Source organism: Acromyrmex echinatior, chromosome 2 (assembly GCF_024713525.1).
Source record: "Acromyrmex echinatior isolate Ae372 chromosome 2, ASM2471352v2, whole genome shotgun sequence".
Taxonomy (NCBI): domain Eukaryota; kingdom Metazoa; phylum Arthropoda; class Insecta; order Hymenoptera; family Formicidae; genus Acromyrmex; species Acromyrmex echinatior.
This window is the reverse complement of record NC_141853.1, coordinates 11,102,852-11,115,173: the sequence shown is the minus strand read 5'-3', so window position 1 is coordinate 11,115,173 and position 12,322 is coordinate 11,102,852. Positions and strand designations below refer to the sequence as shown.

At 39.0% G+C, this 12,322-nt stretch overlaps 1 protein-coding gene and 1 long non-coding RNA gene across 13 annotated transcripts in view; one reads left to right on the top strand and one right to left on the bottom strand.

Annotated features, from left to right (window-relative positions):
• Positions 1-2,200: 2,200 nt before the first annotated feature.
• Positions 2,201-6,082, bottom strand: LOC147910486 (uncharacterized). Its single transcript, XR_015544104.1, has 2 exons — positions 5,372-6,082; positions 2,201-5,308 (listed from the first exon to the last, which is right to left on the bottom strand). It is a non-coding gene; the product is annotated as an uncharacterized LOC147910486 (long non-coding RNA).
• Positions 6,083-6,432: 350 nt separating this feature from the next.
• The window catches only part of LOC105148652 (bromodomain adjacent to zinc finger domain protein 2B), a 158,960-nt gene continuing 153,070 nt past the window's right edge, over positions 6,433-12,322 (top strand). For all 12 annotated transcript variants that reach the window (XM_087402861.1, XM_087402863.1, XM_087402866.1 and 9 more), the window contains exon 1: positions 6,433-7,276. The gene's annotated coding sequence lies outside the window, so the exon portion shown is untranslated. The remainder of the gene's footprint in view (positions 7,277-12,322) is intronic.

Below are 12,322 nucleotides of genomic sequence, written 5' to 3'. Positions count from 1 at the left end.
TCCGTAGGCCAATTAACGTAGTTACAGGAGAGCAGAGTTCGCCAACGGCGAGGGTTTTATTACGATTACGATGGGAAAGTAACGGGATGGGAGGTAGCTGTATCGACCTTATCGCGAGCCGGGATATCCGTTGCGCTCGTATTAGAAATAATTCACGAATCGCCGAAATACACCGAAAGATCCTGTCTCTCTCCTCGAGAATATTCGCTAACGAGATGCCAATAAAAACTCTAATGCTTGTGGCTTACGAAATTATAACGGTCTATCCTCAAATTGTTGTGCCCTGTCAGCAGACAATTGGTAATTTCCATTGTATTCAGTAGACATCAACGAAATTCTCACTACAGTTAGCATGACGTATATATATCAACATAAATAAATAAACATCAATAACCGCCGCGGAGAGGATGGACGGATGGTATTAATTCAGAATTATTCCATCTGGCGGTTTATTTGGAGTCACATGTAATCCACATCATTCAAATATAATGATCTCGTGGACTAATATTAGCCGTTTAGTTGTTCACGATCATTACTAAATTGTGCATGAAATATTTATGAACAATAAATATTAAACGTATATATTCATAAACTTTTTCACGATAAAATTTTATCATGTAGATATTCCTTTAACTTACACGCGTGTGCTTTCCATGTTACTTGGGTTTATAATTTTTTCTTTTCAAGTTTCTTCGAAACTATACCCGACGATTTACAGTTGATTTACTCTCGAGGTGAGCTCTCTTAACTTCTGGATATTTTGCGACGAAGGCGTCTACGTGAGAAAAGCGCAGAAGCGCGATGACTGCCGCAGCTAACGTTCGATCGCGTTGCGTTATGTAAGTTAGGAAAAGAAGGACAGAACGAAAGAAAGGGAGGAAAAATACGTAATCCGTTGGGTTGGAGACGTAACGACGATTTTTTTTTTTTTTACGATGCGTAGAGGAAAGGTCGAGGCGAAAGCGAAATAACAGTAAACAGTAGCATCGTAAGTCGTAACGTATAGCAATCAAAGCAAATTTCAAGGATAGCCTCGTCTTCTTCATCACGTACAGCGTACGTCCCTTTGTCGGGACGCTAATCGCAATATCGCGATGCAGGAGAAAAAAAGCGAATAATGTTTACATTTAATTACCAAGCGCGACAAACAACGATGTTAACTGAAAAACAAAAATTCATCCGACGTTCTCGAATAATCGCGTAATCGCTCGCAATAGTCATGTAAATCTATGTAAATGTAGCTTTGGACCTGACTGCAGTAGCTTAACTCATTACCCGTAACGACGTAATTTCGGGGTGTTTATTTTCGGAGAAATAAACAAGGGCTGAGAAAATAATTGCAATTAACAAAGAATTACTGAAAATAGAATTACAGAAATAATTACGGTTCGCCGTAAAATACTGTGTTCCACGAGCATGACGACGCCAAAGTGACGTCTTCGAAATAATTACGAGAAGTTGTCGCCGTAAGTTTTATCGTAAACTTCCGCTGCCACACGCGACTTGGCATTAACATTTAACGTATTCAAAGTATGCTGTGTTGTAAACAGTCTCTGTTGAGAATGAGAGACCTGTCGTCGATCAACGTAAGATGGATGATTAAACTTCTATATCGTTATATACACAGCCGAATCTAATCGGATAAAAAGAGTCTTAACGATTTTGCTTGCGCGGTAATTGCGGCATCGATTAACGGCTTCTTCGAGAGGACCTGATAACTTTCCATGGAGAGGATTCTGTTTCGTCCTTCATCATCCACAAGTTACCTGCCGCGGTTTTCTCATTCCGAGCCGAAATAATTTTGCCGCGATGTGTTGAATAGCCACGGTCTCTTGTATCCAACTTGCCCCGCTCACTCGACACCGGGGATCGTATATTTTGAGCATATAGCCGTGCAACTTCGACAAATAGGTTTTTATCACGGATCCCACCGTGTTGCATAATTTATAAGATACAGGTCAGAGGAATTCAAAATGAAATATGACATCGTCAGTTGTCGCGCAATGCGAGATCGCCAGGCGGCGACATTCGCACGAACACACGTGAACACACGTGAACACACGTGAACACACGTGAACGTGGTCACGCGTCAGCAAAGTTTTTTTTTTTTTTTTATAGATGTTATGTCGTGTGTAAAACCGAGTACATTTAACCCTTACTATGCGCCACTATATAATAGCTTCCTTTTTTCTAAATGATCTTTTGAGACTAAACCGACTAAATTTTACTACAGTAACTTTTCTTCTATGACACCCAAGCAGAACGCAAGTCCTCGTACGTCAAAATAACTCCAAAATGATTACTAAATAATATTGCGTGAAAAACAAAAGTGAGACATATTATTTGTGTGTATTGGAAATTGAGACTTTTTATATACATTGCTACGTTGCGATACGCCGTCTCGGACGTTATATTCGGCGGTTGCTTGAATATTTATTAATAAATAATAACGAGTCTCGACTCTTATTATTTCTCCTGCGCGTTTCGAATCTTCATTATTTTTACATTTATTTATTTGCATCATTCCACAATTAGCTGCATCGATTGCCTTTTTTATGATTCACCTTCTCTCGATCATTTCTCCGATTTGTATCGAAAGATTTCGAATTTTATTTCGGCATTTTAAGCTTCGTTTCAGATTGATTACATTTTCGTTTTTTCTTTGTTTCTTCTTCTGTGACGTTCTTGTTTTATGTTAAATGCGTAAAGTCCATTTCTATCAATGCAGATGAATTTTTTCTCGATTTAACTTATTTTTTACTTTTTTCTAGTTCTAAGTATATTAGAAAAAAGTAAAGAGTAAATTAAACCGAGATTAAAGTCAATTTCTATAGTAATAGAAATGGATATTAATTGTATTTCACGTACCTAATATAGAACGAGGACATCTCGAAGAAATAGAAAGAAAAGAAATAGATAATTAATGTAAAACGGGCTTAAGATCCTGAAATATGTAATAGCAAATTTGATTGAATAGTTACATATTAAAGCTATATACAAATTTAAATAAGAGAAATTTTATATTCGGTTAAAGCGGATATTAGTGTTTAAACACTAATATCCGCTTTAACCAAATATAAAATTTCTCTTATTTAAATTTGATTCAGATTTATTTTCGGTGTTTAAATTCATATTATGTAATAATCTTTATATCAATTTGTATATAACTTTAATATGTAACTGTCCAATCAAATTTGCTATTACATATTTCAAGATCTTAAACCCGTTTTAGATTGATTATCTATTCCTTTTCTAAATATTTCTGTGTGAATTTACATACATATTTGATTCCGCAAACTGCACGAAATTTTTCGCTCTTGAAACGCAATTATGAACAGAATCATAGTAATAATATCATTTATTAATTGAACAAATAATTTAATAATTTAATAAATTAATAATTTAATAATTTTAGCAATTTAATAATTTTTGATGCTAATAAGCATTTTTATAAGAATATTTAATAGTCTAATGTTAATAAACATTTTATGACATAAAGATGTGTAAAAACCGGGTTAAACCGTGAAATTATCAATATTTTATTGTGCTACATAAAATATGTATTTAATTCAAAATATTTACATTTTGTTTTTACATTTAGATTAAAACAGTGTACAACGGTTTTAATATGCACCAATGCACTCTAACGCGTTCAACCGAATTTGCTATTAGATTCGAAATGCGACATAATACGGGTAGATTCGAGCGCTGTGACGTAATTGGTTCGACCGTTACGGAAATTCGACAATCGTGGCGTCGCGTTTTGATGGATTTTGAATCGCGGTCAGTTCACGAAACGCGTCGCGATGACACGCTCGACTTCTTAACGCGCTCCGTATTTCTCGCGATTATTACCGTCTCGGAAAATAAATCTCACCGCGTGTGGGTGTTTCGTGAAATGCCAGACCTTAATCAAGCGTCGTATTAAGCGTATTAGACGTAGTGTACACGATCGATGTCGTATACCTGCGGATATCGCGGCATCGATGATCTATATACGTTCGGAAATTCTCGCGTACGTCAGCCATTTTGTCGCCGAAGTGAGACGCGATTGGTACGGGATTGATCAGGTATGCATGGAATTGCCACATCAAAATTTGCAAAACTAGAACTTACAAGCCAGAAACTCCGAATACTCCGGACAGTTTCCTTGATTAGTAAAATATATTTTATAGATTAGTAAAATTAGTCAGAACAGCCAAATGAATAATTATTTTAAATCTAGGATGTGTTTGATGAAAGATGTCATTAGGGCAATTTGTGTCATTCTATCTCTGTCGTTCATTAGGCAAACAAGGATAAAATGGTGGAAATAGTGCTAATAACGTTTTCCCGAACACATCCCTAATTGTTAATTAGTAATTCTAATTTGGTGTAAAAAATTGATCAATCATAGTCGAGTATTCTCCTCACATTCGATTGTGATTAACTAGTTTTTTACAGCTTAAGGATTACTACACCTATTTTAAATCAGAACTAATAGTGCAGAGTAGCGCGGGAGAAGTTAAAATAAAATATTTAGAAGATTTCTTGAAAATTTCTGCACACTTTTTGAAAAATTGTCCCAGATGTCTCCTAAAAAGGAAAACAGGGAAAAGAGGACGAATAATAACCTTGCATAAATTATCATTCTATATATAACTAATTACACTGATGTCTTACACCTCGTTGCTAATAAAAAATACATGAAAAATTTATCTTAAATTTAACACATTTCACAAATTTCCATCCAAATTTTGTGTCAATTTAACATAAAGTATATATGAAAATAATACAAATATTATGTAAAACATTAACACAAAATATAAATACAATTTGTTTACAAACTGATGTGAAAGCATTTTCTTCAGTAAAATGAGTATTTATGATACATTAAATTAACACATTTTGTTCGTTTATCTTAGAATTTACATTTTAAAATACATTATTTTTATGTTAACTGTTTACTTGCTTATAAATTGTCTTATTTTTGCACTAAGAGAAAGAAATGTTGAATATTAATTTAATACAAAATGTTCAAATGACACAATTATGTTAAATTAACACTCGGATATGTTAAAAATTCAACGCAAAAATTTTAACAAGGACTGGTTTGAACACAAATACGAAATGTTTTTTTATTGTGTAATATTTTCGCACCGTAAATAATTTTATGTTTAGTTCAATGGTTGTACGTACATACTACACACACACACACACACACACACACACACACACACACACACACACACACACACACACACACACACACACACACACCACACTCACACGTCTTCAAGTTCTCCATACATTCCGCTTCCGTTGGCGTCTAAAAACCATCAGAATTAGAATTGCAAAAATACGGTCGAATCCATATAATTGCGTTTATTACCGTATTTTGATGAATTCTACGTTGTAAATATGGTTAATTAATCAAGCTCGTAAATACATTTTCGCCGGTGTTTACTTGAAAAACATTTGAATAAAGAATCGACTCTCAGTTCTAATACGGGATTTGTTTTATTGGATGCGCGCGCGTACTTCCAATGGAAAATGTAAATAACTCAATACGCCTCGGCGAACCAATTTTTTTCTCTCCGTACGTACTCCATTTCCACGATCGCGTCGCCAACGAGATGCGGGCACATAGGCGAGTTACGTCGAAACCGATCAGAATATTACCCCGACATCGAACTTTTGCCAAACGTCGTGACAACCCGACGGTGTGTTCCCCCTTTACACCCCTTTCCCTTTCGCTCCGTATGCGCCTTCAATCGCGCGCGTTGTAACGACGACGACGACGCAGTTGGAGTTCGGACGAAGGGCAGGGACAGACGGGAGGAGGAAGGGAAGTAAAACGGCGTTGCCGCGATCACGTCGGTGTGTATCGGTGGACACCCGTTAGATGGTGTAGGAATGAGGGGAGAGGGAGAGAGAGAGAGAGACCGATAGTGGGCCAGGTGGTCCGTCGGTGCGAATATCCATTATAGATTCGGCGGAGTGTAGCTGTCGTATCCGCGCGCGGCTTTTCGGCGCGTCGGTGTGCGTGTCGGTGTGCGTGTATTCCAGTTCCGTGGTATTCCGATCTTCGAAGAGCGTCGCGACCGCCTATACGTGGGTGTGTATGTGTGGGCACGCGCGCGCGCTTCGCGACCCGCGCCAGTGGGCGGCCGTTTAAAGTTGACGAGGGCGCCACCGTCGGTGTTCGCGGCGCCACCGGTTCACTCCGCTGTCACTCCGCCATCGGCGCTCGCGACATTCGGACGTGTCGAGCGCGAGAGACGTGTGACCGTGCACGGCCTCCTCCGGTGATCCTCGGGCGGACAAGCGCGAGCGGAGCTGAGTCGACTGAGCGACAGTCGAGTGCGAGTTCATCTGTCGCGTCGCACGCGTAACGCGATATATACGTGTAGCAACGTTACGTGTGTTATCTGTCCATCTACTGCAGTGCGTCGAAAGTGCGCGGGGGAAAGAAAGAGAGAGAGAGATAGGGGAAGTTTGACGCGCGAAGACAGAGAGATAGAAACAATAGATTATCCTCTGTGCGATCTATCCGCACTCGTTCGTTATCGTGTCATCGGAACATCAAACGAGACCGAGACAACGGAGTAAAGAAAAGGAGAATGTGAAGACAGTGCGAGGCAAAGGTTTTTTTTTCCTTTTGCTTCTCTCTCCGTCTCTTGTTCTTGTCGCGCGAAGATTCACCGGCTCGTATTACCCGTAAGTTTTGGGCGCGGAGTGCGCGGGACGCCCCTTTCCTCTCCTCGAAAGTCTTCCCTTCTTCGTGACGCGTAACTCGAGTGAGCCTATACGATCGGTGCGTTTTCAGCGTACGTGACAACGTAACGGGGATATCTCAGAGTAAGCGGAGTGACGCGGACGGGAATGGAATCGTGTTGACGGAATAGCGGTGTTCGGGAATAGAAGAGAATAAAAAAGAAAGAGAGAGATAGAGACACTCGCTGTTCGCGGCGACCGGACGACACACAACGCGACGCAACACCACGCAACGACGCGGCGCGACGCGACGCGACGCGACGCGATCCGACTCGACCCGACGTTCCCATTTCGGTTTTCGTCGGCCGGCACGGCACGGCGTGTGGAAGTCCCACGGAGTGAGAGAGCGACCGACGGTGATGCCCTACGACGAACTCTCGTGAAAACGCGGAAGGTGACACGGCGCGTTTGTGCGTTCCAGGAGTAAACGGCCCCGGCAACCTCGCGGAAGTCCAAGGAGAGTGGGAAGGAGAGCCCGGAACGTTGTGCGCTGCTACAGGAAATAAGGAAGTTCTCTTCTGTGAGTTTTGTACAAAGTGTTGTAATTCTTCTTGTTCTTTTTTTTCCTTTCTTCATCTCTCTTTCGCTCACCTTGACGGTTTACGATCGTCTCGCGCCGTCCCGCGAATTCGTCGAAACGTTACGAAGATAGTGCTCCGAGTTATTTCGGTTGAGGTACGTGCCGGTCGCGAAGAGCGACGCGATATTTTGCACGACGCAGCGAGATATCGGTGAGCGTTTTTTTTTTTTTCCGTAATAGCGATAACTACTACCGCGGTCCTTTTTACAATCGAAAACATCGTCGCGATATTTGCGTATCGTCGTCACGCGGTTTCTCAACCGCATACTTTATTCTAAACGAAGTAAAACAGAATTATAATTCGGTTAATTTGAGGATCTCTATCGCGGACTTGTCGAATTAAAATCTCGGATAAGTAACGTTAATTGGCGAAGTAACGTTAGTTTATGAGTCAGCTTGTAGAGCAAATTCGAAAGGTTGTTTTAAAATTAACATACGTTAACGATTTTAAATAAACGGTAATTTATATTCTACTTAAATTTATCTTACAATTTCAAAGAATGTGATAATTCGCTACGTTGATGGAAGCGACGCAGCTTAAAATTAGCAACTTTCGAAAAATAAAGTATTTTTTCAAACTCTAAATGGAGCAACATTTTAATTAAAACGACAATTGATAGAATTTTAATGAGTACACTGAAAGAAAAATGTACTAAATTTGAAAAAAAAAAATTGTTTGAATAGTACTAATATAACATTTATTTATGGAACACAAATATTTGCTGAATACAAAAATATAATAATTAAATCAAATGAATACATTCTTGTACTAAAATAAAAAAAAAATGTTCGCATTTAGTAAATATTCAACTGGCACTGTTGAAACAAATATTTATTAAAATTTCGTACATGTTTCTCTCTCGGCACTTATTAAAATTCTTTCAAGAAGAGATGAATCACGGGAAGCAAAATGAAAAATCAGAGTGTAAGCAAGTAAGTAAGCGGTATTCGCGATCGTGACTACATTCCGATAAATGCAGCATCATCTATCTAGTAGAATATTGAAGCTTTAAAGAAAAATAAGGGAAGCGAACGCATAACTTTCGCAGTCACTTCTTCCTACGAAACAAATGATTATTTGTCACCCGTGTGCATTATGCTATATGATGACGTCAAGGAAAGGACGAACGAATGAACGAATGCACGCACTGCAAGTGAAATATGTATGTTTGCATTTCCATCGTAGCGCATGCATTCGGTCGTTCCATTACGCATTCATATGGTAGTGCACGTGAACGAAAAGTACTCGTAGAAAAAGAGAAACAGGACATTATTTTCGTTTCTCCCTCCTCTCTTTCGCGCGTTCCAGACACTTTAGATTTTGACGTCGTTTAACTTCAATCTGTCGGTTCATTTGTTTTTTTTTTTTTCTAAATCATTCTACATCATTGTCATACAGACCGAAGAAGCTTTAATAAATCAAGTCATTAGTTGAGTCATTTAGTAAATGCTATTAGTCGAGATACTTTTTTTATTAAACCATGTGACAAAATAATATGTTTCGATAATTCCTGTACAATTTCATATTTTACTATTAAGTATTACGTAAATACCTTGCAGAGAGATGACTGACTAGTTTGAGGTACGTCGCGGATATTTATTATCGCTACTTCACACTTTTAGGTGAAAATTGTAACCCGGTAAAAATGTGGAGAAATTAAATTGACCACGGTTAACGCTAAGCGACATTTAATGAGAGAGATCCTAAATATTCCCAGGCGCAGTGCGAGGTAAAGTCATCAAATGATATCGAGTAATTTTGTTAATGTCGGTAATGTAATGGCGTAACGGATCGTTTCGCGCGTCCTTCGAGGAGGCTCGTCCTCGAGGGAACGGCGCGCGTGGAAGCGAGGCGAGTAATTAGACGTGTCGCGCGAGAAAAACGCGTTCGTTAGCGATCGCAATTCGATTCTCCGCGGAAATCTTTCCTGCTGCTTTTCTCTACGTGCGCTAGAATCGAGATAGAAATCTCTCGCGGAAAAGGCCATTCGAGAAGCAATCAACGTCGACGCGTTATCCATCGTTGATATATCGACTCTGATTAACGCTTTTCCGTACTTACGTAACCCGCGAGCGTTACGTGCAGCAAAGTGTATTACGGAAGCCCGACATTACCGAATTATTATGCATCCGCCGTTGTAACACGGATCTGAAGTAGTCTGAAGGGCAAGGAGTTGATTCTTGTATATATATAGTACGTCACTGCGGTACTGCAGATTTATTCTAGGACAAAGTGACTTTTTCTTATTAGATCGATCCTTGCGTGGTTTCGATACTGCAATAATTCAATTCAAGTTGATTCAATTTTTTAGAACATAAATATATTATTTAAATATATAATGATTTGTACGCAATATATAACTGTGTGAAGAGTCGATATTTCTTCATAAAACTCTTTTAAATCTCTTGATTAGATTCAAGGCTTTAACTTTCGGCAGTTATCGATTGTTTCAAATGTTTAAAGGTGTCATTGATATTTCTGTAAGATTCTGTGAGATTGTAAGAATTCTGGTAGATAAATTAAGCAAAATACAATCTGATTTCTATGATAAAAAGGTGATGAGAACTTGTTAAAGTTTTGACAAGTATATTAGAATTTTTGTGATCCAGAACAATAAAAAAATTTTCTCTGTTTCTCGAAGATCCCTTTTATCGACGGAAACAGTTAAAATTCACATTACCGTCGGAGAGTCAAGTTTCATTAGTTTTCCTGGAAATTCATTTCTGGAATGTCGAGCGATAAAAAGATAACAATACCGTCCGGCGTGCAATTCTTGTGAGATGCATCTATAGTGAGTGCATCCTTTTCGTCGTTCTCACTAAGCCGGCAAAATCGAGAGCCGTCATCGGTAACGGATCTGCCTCGGTTTCGCGAGCGGCTTCCTTGCGGCGTTTTACCGTTAACGACCTAAATCGGGCGGCAAGTAGCGAGAGATGCGCGTCGTTTCGCGAGGGCACTTCTTGCGACAGTCGAGAAGTTGTGGTCGGGGTCTCTCTTTCTCGTTTTTCGCCTTTCCACATCGTTTTTCCCCGGTGGAACATTTAACGCAAGAATCTCGATGCGCTCGTAAGGGAAATTCAGAGACGCTTCCAAAACGATCGACTCGCTTAGTAACGACTATTTTATCCTCGTAGCTTTGTTCTTATGATATTTCGTTCTTTATTATTGCTTGATTGATAGTGAAATAAGTTTATATTTAGAATAATGCAAGTAAGTATCAAAATAAACAAGCTGGAAGAATTAAATTTGCACGTTTATTAAAAGTAAAAACGTGTTTTTGTTCTAATATTTATAAATTACATACATTACATTTCGTCAGGAAATAGGTCAAATATACATTGACAGTGACTTCACTTTCATTTGTGTGTGTATAAATAATTAAAGTAATTAAAATTGTATACATGTACATAATTAAATAAAAAATTAAATTAAATTAAATTTACGAAGTAATAAATTTATGAATAATTTGTAATCATAAAACCGCGTATTTTGTGTATTCACACATACATATTTTATGTATACTCGAAAAACAAATAGAAAAGAATTTTGTCTGTCGCCGGAAATTACGCGCTGCTCCGCAAGTTTGCGATTCGCATAAAGCTCTGTAACGTGATGCTGTTCGCTATTGCTGTATCGGGTAGCAAAATGCGCAACGTCTACGTTCTTATTACATGATCCATGTTGATTATGCATAATCCATAAACCGTGCGTGAACCGTACACACTTCTGTTTAGCTGTGGATCTAGCTTAACACTGGAGAAGCACACTGCTGCGGTTTGATCGATGAGTACACACGTCTCGCCTCCCGATGAGTCGTATCCGAGTATATCGTCGATTACATTACCTTGCCCGTCCGATCGATGTTTGTCTCGGTCGCGAATCGTAATCGGTATCGTGAATCGTCCGCCAGAGACTCGCTATGTTTTCGCTCTTTTTTTTTTTGTTTTCATAGACCTCACAATGACGCGGCGATATCGAATTAACCTTGCAACTATGATAGCGAGTCGTTAAATAGATCATCCGAATGGGAAACTAGTACGTTTCGAACTTATTGTTAGTAAAAATAAAGAAATGAAAAATCGTATTTTACGAGAAAACTTTAATTACGACGAAACGCGTTCGATGAGAAAAAGAAGATGTTTTCATTCCTCAAATATTCAGCAAACGTGGATGATTCGTATAGACACTTGTCTGGAATATTTGTCAAGTGAACGCATCGTTTGCGACCGTCTTTAGTAAAGACAGAATAATCTGAATAGTCGTATCAAAAATAGTCAACAAAAACGAGAAAGAGGGAGCGTTGAAGACATCCAATCTCCTTGTTTTTTTAATGTAAGATGATTGGTTGAAACAAGAGATAGAGACTGGCCATCTTTGCGTTCTGTCTCTCATTTTTGTCGATCAATTTTACACACGAATGGCGCCGCAGTCCGTGTTCTATGTATCTTTAGTCTTTAGGTTATTAAATTCTATCTTCTTTTTGTTTTTGTCGGCGCGGGAAGGTCGCGTCTTGTCGTGTCGGAGGAATATACGGAGCCACGCATACAAACCGCACGTTATCGGTGATAGGTGCGCCTTGGTGGTGATTAAGCGGTCGATAACGTGACAGAAGGCCGCGGCGCGACTATAATCTCTCATTCAGTCGAAGTTTTCGTTTTAAATTGCGTTCACGTTGCAATCAACGCGCAGAGACGACTTGCTTTACACTCCGCGACACGCTGATAGCAGTACAAAAATTAACTAAACTAACATCTCGGCGTTCGATGATGGATGATTTCGTGCGTTATTAATTTTCTGTCCCAAATTCTGAAAAGTACGTCGTTGGAAAATACGTCGCGTATCTCAATCGTGAAGTCGTACGCACAAATAAATGCACAACGGCACGATTAATCACTTGTTCAACAGCTGACTGATAATGCAATTGCTTTAGATACGCGGAATATAAATGTTATCATTCAATCATTACTGATATTATCCGGTTTGTA